This window comes from Panthera uncia (assembly GCF_023721935.1).
Source record: "Panthera uncia isolate 11264 chromosome C1 unlocalized genomic scaffold, Puncia_PCG_1.0 HiC_scaffold_4, whole genome shotgun sequence".
Taxonomy (NCBI): Eukaryota; Metazoa; Chordata; class Mammalia; order Carnivora; family Felidae; genus Panthera; species Panthera uncia.
Window position 1 is genome coordinate 82,574,205 of NW_026057585.1, and position 8,239 is coordinate 82,582,443.

Genomic DNA, 8,239 nt, shown 5'->3' on the forward strand with positions numbered 1-8,239 from the left:
CTTCTGGAGGCAGGTGACGCCCAAGCTAGTCTTCGGTGAGGGCTGAGAATTTCACCAGGTGGGAAGGGAGGACAGGGACTGCAGAGACGGGAGACACTGGTGGAAGTTCCCAGAAGTGGGGAGGTGCCTCATGCATTAGGACAATTCATACTACAATCAGGGGGGAGGGTCTACACAGCACAGAGGCCCGAGGCAAGCCTGGAGGTGCCCTGGGGATCACAGCATGCGGCTGACCTCGAATGTGTGCTAAAGGCATCAGGAACGCTCTCCAAACACAAGGCAGGCCCATCAGAAGTGTTTGAGCAGTCAACAAGGCATGGTCTCTGAAGGGCCAGACGCTATAAACATCCGGAGTCCCCTCCGGCTCTAAAATGAACTGGCAAAGCCAGCAACGGCCGTTGACTTTATTTGGTGAAAATTAACAGTCTTGTTTGAGTTGAAGTTGTACAAAGAGGTGCATGAAGTCCTGGGGGAGGTTGGGGGCAGGTCACAGAGAGCAGAGCTGGTGGGGGAGATAGGAGCCCTAGTCACCAGGGCTCCCGCACATAGGGGTCCCACAGAGAAGGCACAGACCGTCCTCCTGGAGACATTGTCCCCCTCAGCTCTTTTTATCTGCCAGATGTACCAGCCACAGCTGGACCTTCCAGCTGCTTCCCTGCTTCTGCTGGGAATTCTCACACAAACCTCTGGGGAATGGACTCCCTCGGGCCAGAACCCGCCCCCCCCCCCTCCAAAGTGGCCCCAAATAAAATCAAACCTTTTTCCTGCTCTCTTAGATAGTTTCCAGTCCCATTTCTCCTTTGGGAGGGAGAATCAAATTGGTAGAAACCAGAGCGGCAGTTGATAGGGGACCTTTGAAGAAGAAAGTCAGGTCAATAAAACATCAAAGGCAGTTTGGCTCCCTGGGTAACAATGAAAAACGGTGACAGCGTCCCAATTCCCCCCAGCAAGGCAGAGCTTTGGAGGGCCCCAGTGGAGGCGAAGAAACTGCTGTTCTTGAATATAATCAAGAAAAGCGTCCTCAGGTGACCCCATGTGATGGCTCCTGTCTCTGGGACGGACCAGGAAACCGGAGTGTGGTAAGCCAACCCCCTAACCTGAGGACTCCAGCCACACACACCTCACCTCTCTGCTCACCTGGAGGGACACGTACCAGCAGGATCCGGGAATGTCAGGATCTGGGAGACCTGAGCTTGAATTCTGGCTCATTCAAGGCCCTAGGAAAACGGGGATAGAAATAGGTCATGGTTTCGTTGTCGGGGATTAAAGGGCAAATGTCCGTCATATGTGGATCACAAGATCTTGCACAGCAAAACATACCCTCAATGAATACTGCCCCCCTTCTTTCCTTCTCCTCCCTATAGATGAGGCAATAAAGCCCTGGGTATTTTTTTTTTTTAATTTTTTAACGTTTATTTATTTCTGAGACAGAGAGAGAGAGACAGAGCATGAGCAGGGGAGGGGCAGAGAGAGAGGGAGACACAGAATCTGAAACAGGCTCCAGGCTCTGAGCTGTCAGCACAGAGCCCGACGCGGGGCTCGAACTCACGGACCGGGAGATCATGACCGGAGCCGAAGTCGGACACTTAACCGACTGAGCCACCCAGGTGCCCCAAGCCCTGGGTATTATTAAGGACAATGTTTGCTGCTCTGAAAACCAAAGCCTAGCACATAAGGGTCCAACATGACACAAATTGATGTCTTTCTCATGTAAAGAATAAATCTCACTGATTGGTGGGTGACTCTACCCCAGAGGGTGATCCTGGACCCAGGCCCCTGTCCTCTTATGGCTCTGCCATTTTCAGCACCTGGCTTTTGAAGCTGAGGTCTTCCTGCTCATCTGTGTCAGGCTGGCAGAAAGGTAAAAAGCTTGAACAAGGCTCTCAAGGACCTGGCATGGAAGCAGCACATGTCTCTTCCACTCAAATTCTATTGGCCAGAAGGCAGTCACATGATCCCATCTCCCTGCAAAGGAGTCTGGGAGATGGAGTCTTGCCCTGTACCCAAGGAGAAGAAGAACAATGTTTGGTGAACAGGTGGATAGTTTCTTCCACCTCTGGAAAGGTGAAATGATGTCCCAGGAGACCCAGTGGGTTAATAGCCATACTCAGGCTCCTGAGCATGCACCTGGGCCCCTGGCTTTTCCCTCTACACGTCACACTAGAGTGAGACAGAATCACGGGAGTAGCCAGTGGACCTGAGACAAAGACCTACCCGAGCAAGGGGAAGGGAGACTACCAACAGTCAACACGTTGTCTCGGTCTCCTTGCAGGAATCATCAGTGGGGGGCAGGGAGCCACAGCTCCAGGGAGTTTAGCTCTGAAGTTGGTCCAGATATAGAGTTGGCCTCAGGGCCCCCTTGGAATCCCTTTATTCAGGGATCGAATAAAGGAAGTGCCTTTACATGTCCCACCAGCCCTAAATGCATAAGCCTTAATCCATTTCTCTGGCGCTTTCCACACATTGACACCCTTATAACTTTCCTTTCCCACTGCTTCTTCCTCTCAGGCTCCTGGTCTCGGGCTGAGGCGATCTGATATAGTCAAGCTACCCACACTTTAGAGGATGCTGATTCAAGAGGTACTTCGGCTCAGGAGCTGATAAATACGCAGAGCCCAGCCCCGTGATCCACCTCCAAGGATTTAACCCTCAGAAACAATCAGCGATGTGTGTGGATATCAAATATGTAGGATGTTGCTTGTGATAGTTAACAACTGGGTATAAATTGCACAAGCTACCCCAGGAGTTAGGTGAAGTTATTTACGACACATCCCTTCTGCGGACAACTAGGCAAGAATTCGGCAATTAGAAATGATTCTGCAGAAGATATGAGATGGGAAGGGAAGATGTTTATGATGCAGTGGCTACAAACAGAAGATTTTAGAACCGAAGATACAGGATGCTCTCCTTTTCGTGGGAAAAACATATATACACCAGTGTTTGACAGAGGTTTGACAATACTTTGGTGAGAGGATTAAGAGTGTTTTTCTCTTTCCTTTGTATTTTCTACAATGGATGCTTATAATTTTTCTAAGAGGAAAAAAATGTACTCTTATGCTGAGAATCTCAGAGGTTTCCATTTCGGCACCCCCAGGAATTTATGATCCCTAAGAATAAGGACTTTTCATTCAGTGACTTTAGGTCTTGGTAACCAGGAGTGTGTGAAATGAAGCCAAGTCTCCCGAGGGTATGGCCTGGACTTCTTTTGCCTTGGAGATCCTTAGGTGTTGGTTTGGTTTTGTTTTTGAACTTTGTAGAGTGTCATTGATTTCAGCTTTCTAATGTATAATTCCGATCAAGTTCTGCCTTCCTGATTACATTTGAGCATGTGTGAAACAGTGCAGCAACACTGCATTAGTCAGCTAGAGCCTTGTAACAAACAGCCCCAAATCTATGTGATGTTCTACAGCAAGCATGCATTTCTCACACATCTACCGGTTGACAGCTCTAACCAGCAGAGTGGGCGCAGGTCTGGCCCGCCCTCCTGGGACCAGTGGGCTGGACAGGGCATCAGCTTTCCATGGCAATGGCAGAGGTGCAAGAGGGCACACAAGACCATGTGATCCTTCTTACACCCTTGACTCAGAACCGACAACTGTCACTTCCACATTGACCAAAAGACATGGGCTGACGCCAAAGTCAAGAGGCCAAGGCTCGCTCTGCCTTCTGTAGGAGGAAACTTGTCATATGGAAAGTGCATGAATACAGAGTGCAGGACTGGAACCAATCCTCTAACCCAGCACCACACACCCACAAATGATCACTGAAGTCAGGTCATGGCAAGAGATGGGAGAACACACCTTGAACTCTTTAAAAATAACATAATTTCCCCGCTGACTCTGAAAGTAACACATGCTGACACTGAACAAATATGAAGGGGAGAAATTAAGTTTGCTATAATTCCTTTTCCTTAGATGGTCCCTGTTAGGATTTTGCTCCAATTTCTTTGCAGTAGGCACATCAATTTACATGCTCAAATAAACATATGCATATTTTTATATCTAACAACTGTGGGCTCAGACTTGATTCGGTTTTGTACACGATCTTTTTCACTTTCATTTTATGAGCTTTGCCCTGTATGATTGAATATAATTTTTCAAACAGGTTTTTCCGTAGCTGTACAATATTTTAAACTGTCTGAGAAATTCTCTGTCCTGCGCTCTCTGATATGGTAGCCACTAGTCACAGGTGCCTGTTGGGCATCTGACATGTGGCTGGCCTGAACGGTAACATGTGAGCGTAAAATATACGCGGGTTTTTTGAACACCGTGGTACCAAAACGAGAATGTTCTTGAGCAAATTGGAGCCCAACGAATGTTCAATTGATGATGTGCATCACCCACATTGCTGCCCCCAGCCAAGACCTTGGAAGGGGCCCAGGCCGCATGGCAGGCTGCGAAGCTAAAGCTACATGTGAACCCGCTTCTAAGGGGAGGGGATTCAGAGGTGAGGGAAGGGCCTGACCACTCTGGCTGCTGTGCAGGGAATGGACTACAGGGGACAGAGGAGGAAGCTGGACCACAGCTGGGTTGTCCAGGTTGTCTCCTGCTTGAGGAGAGAGAGGGTGATGCATGGACGGTTGGCCATGCAGATGGCAGAGGCAGACAGATGTCAGGAACACTGTGTATGTGCTGACTTGGGGGAGGAGAGTTGAAGCCTCAGGTTTGATGACCCAAGTACACAGATCTTCCTTGACTTACGACGGGGTCATTTCCCAATAAACCCATCTTAAGCTGAAAATATCATTAGGTCGAAATGCACTTATTACGCCTGACCTACCGAACGTCATGGCTTAGCCTGGCCGACCCTACACGTGCTCACGACACTCACACTGGCCGACAGTTGGGCAGCATCACCTCACAGCAAGCCTGTTTTAGAATAAAGTGCTTAATAATGCATGTAGTTTGCCGGATGCTGCACTGAGAGGGAGAGACAGCAGGGGTGTGTGGGTGCAGGACGGAATTACAGCGCCGTCTGTCCACCCTCGTGATCGCTGGCTGCCGCCGCCCAGCTTCGGGAGGGTCCCACGCTGCAGACGGCCAGTGCCGGGAAGAAAGCCACATGCAAAACTCGCAGGACGGTTTCTACCAAACGCCCATCACTTTTGCAAGATCGTAAAGTTAAAAAAACTGCCCGTCAAACGATCATAAGTCAGGGACCATCCGCGCTAGAGTGTCTGTTACACTACAACGCACACTGGACTGGTTGCTGGATTCTGGTCTTTCTTCCTGGATTTTGGGAGCCAGTCCCACATCTTCCCTTTTGCTGCCTGGATTCATCACTAGTTACTGGAGGCGGCGCCTCACCTGGGAGAGAGGAGGAAGAGCCAATGGGGAGGCGGGGGCGGGCCCCGGGCCTGTGACGTAATCAAGCTCTGGAGAGATTGATTGGGTGCCCAGCCTTGGGAGCGGACTTGCTCCCCCGAAGGAAGGAAAGAAGGAAGGAAGGAAGGAAGGAACCGGAAGGAACTGAGTGACTGAGGATCCCTGAAGACAGAGAGGCCCTGGGAGCTCAGAGAAGATATGGAGGCGGGGGGCGGGGAGGCATGGCTGCCCCAGAGATCAAGAGACATGAGCAAACTCACAGCTGCCAGTCACCGCCCACACCAGCCGCAGACTCCCAGCTGCAAGTGGGCCCGCTGGGGGCAGAGAAATGGCATCTCTTACTGTACCAGGGGATGGAGACATGTCCACTGGGCCGACCGGCCCCATTGTTGGCGGGAGGAACAAGAAGTGTGCAAAGTTGACCCGGTGGATGTGCTGACATCTTAGAGCTGGGACTCAGGGATGGCATCTTCGGTCGTGCTGCCTTCCCTCCTTGAGCCCCTCAGCCAGGAGCACTTGGGCCCCGTGCCCATCCCGCACGGTCCTCATCAGCTGGGTGGGGTCCAGGTGGACACAGGCCCTGTGACAAGAGAGGCTCTGGGCTGCAAACGTTTGTCCTGAGCTCTCTGGACAATGAACTTTGGTCTGGTTCGTGACGGGGGAGGGGGGTGTGGAAACACACTGCAGAGATGAAAAAAACAGGAGGAAATAATCTGCGTCTTCCATCAGACAAGGGGATGCTTTAGCTCCGACCTCCGCACTCTGCCGGGAGCCTGCAGTACTCTGAAGTCAGTGCAAGGGTGGGCTCAAAACAGGCTCTGACCTTGAGCAGGACCTGGGTGTCTCTGCACTCCCACGTGCAGTCGCTCCTTCGTCTATTCCACAGATGTTAATGAGGGCCTACTGTGTAACAGGCTCGTTCTAGGCCCCGGTGATATCCAAAGACAAGACAGCTTTCCTGTCTCTTTGAGGCTTAAGTTCTAAGAGGGAGGGACAGATCAAAAGCAAACATAATGAGGAAGTAAACGGTCTATAAGCACCAGATAAAAGGGGAAAGTAAAGCCAAGTCAGGGGGGTTGAGAATACACAGGCCGGGGGCGAGACGCAGTATTAAGTGATGTAGGAAAGGTAGGCCTCACAAGAAGGTGACACGGAAGGAAAGACGTGAAAAGTTAAGGAAGTCAGCTGTACGGAGAGGGGACATGCCTTCCTGGGGACCAGGAAGAACTGGTGCCCAGGCCAGGGAAGAGCAGGGAGGCCCCATGGGTGAAGCGGAGGGAGCTGGGGAAGGGAGGGGAGGGGAGGGGGGAGGAGGGCAGAGAGGCAGTAATGGTCCAGAGCGGACAGAGCCTCACAGGCCTGAGTGAGACAGGGTGTCCTTCCAGAGTTTTGATGCAGAGGGATGACATCGGGTGACTTATTTAGCGGGATCACCCTGCCTACTGCGTCGGGGACAAAGGAGGAGGGAGACCAGTTTGACATCTCTTATAGGTATCTAGGCCAGAAGTGGTGGTGGTGTGGACCACGGTGGTTGCAATGCAGGTGGAAGGTGACTGATCCCACACATGTGTTAAAACGGAGCCAGAAAGGTCCATTGATGGGTTCGTTGTGGGATATGAGAGGAACACAGGAGTCAGGCGTGTCTTTCAAGTGCTGGAAAGATTAAATCGTCATTCACTGAGATGTGGAGGCTAACTTCTGCATGTAAATATCCTCGAAAGGTTGGGCAGTGACCTTCTGTTAGGAACGGTTTGGGGTGGAGGTGTGGACAAGGGTCCTAGTGCCCCAGTTCAACACGGCAGAGGCAATGGGTGAAAGAGACCTCAGGCTGGCAAGCCATGGGCGCCGTCCTCTGGTCTCCTGGACACAAGCAAGATGGAGAGAGTGGGGGTGGACCGCTGGGTCACAGCACACAGAGAGCCTGTGACTTGCTGTGATTTGCCAAGAACCACGCTAAATTCTTGATCATTGAAACCCGAGAGGAGGTCACATTCTGCCTTTGGCCAAGGAAGTGACATACTGGATGGGAGGATGTTTGAGATGACAAACCCAAATTGAAGCGAAGGGGCCTCTTCTAGTCCAACACAATAGGTCAACTCTTAATTCAAAATGAGGGGGGGGGGGGGTAAATGGGGGATGGGCATGAAGGAAGGCACTTGTAGGAATGAGCACTGGGTGTCCCACGTAAGTGACGAATCGCTAAATTCTACTCCCAAAACCATTAGTCCACTATTCATTACCTACTTGGATTTAAATAAAATTTAAAAAAAACTAAAAAGATTACTTAAAAAAAAAAAAAAGAATTACCCAAGATGCCGAAGAGAAGTTCAGATAAGCTAGGTTAACGAAACACAAAGCAAAACACTCAAAGAGCCAAGAGCTCCAAGAATAGCTACGATGAGAATTACAAACAGAGACCGTTGGAAAATGAGCGGGTTTACCTTAAGGAAGAGAGGGAGGGAATTGATGAAAACGGTACCGAGATGAATGCCACAGAAATCAATAAAAATGAGGAAGCTTGAATGGGAATGCCATCAGGGACACAGAACATCAGCCTCAGGAAATCACTCAAAATGGAAGAGACCTCAGCTGTGGAAATGAATGTAGACGGTCCCCTCCCCCACCCGGCGGTGCCCAGGGACTTCCGGCGCGTCTGTGCAGCAACGAGGTGACCGTGCTCAGGCCCTCACCTGTGTGACCGGTTCCACCTCTGCAGCTTTGGCTTGGGTCACTTCGACACTTACTCACGGCCCCTCATCCACTGACCTGAATATTTCATAGCTGGGGCACCTGGCTGACTCAGTCGGTGGGAGCATGCAACCCTTGATCTTGGGGTTGTGAGGTCAAGCCCCACATTGGGTGTAGCGATTACTTAGAAACAAAATCTTTTTAAAAGATTTTTTTTAATTTTTTTT

General features: G+C 50.7%; 1 long non-coding RNA gene across 2 annotated transcripts; it reads right to left on the reverse strand.

Annotated features, from left to right (window-relative positions):
- Positions 1-389: 389 nt before the first annotated feature.
- LOC125912867 (uncharacterized) lies at positions 390-5,295 on the reverse strand. Of its 2 annotated transcripts, none has more exons than XR_007454854.1 (4): positions 4,780-5,295; positions 1,138-1,217; positions 758-852; positions 390-502 (listed from the first exon to the last, which is right to left on the reverse strand). It is a non-coding gene; the product is annotated as an uncharacterized LOC125912867 (long non-coding RNA). The 2 variants fall into 2 exon arrangements; XR_007454853.1 differs by lacking the exon at positions 4,780-5,295 and adding an exon at positions 1,809-2,019.
- Between the last annotated feature and the right edge of the window lie 2,944 nt (positions 5,296-8,239).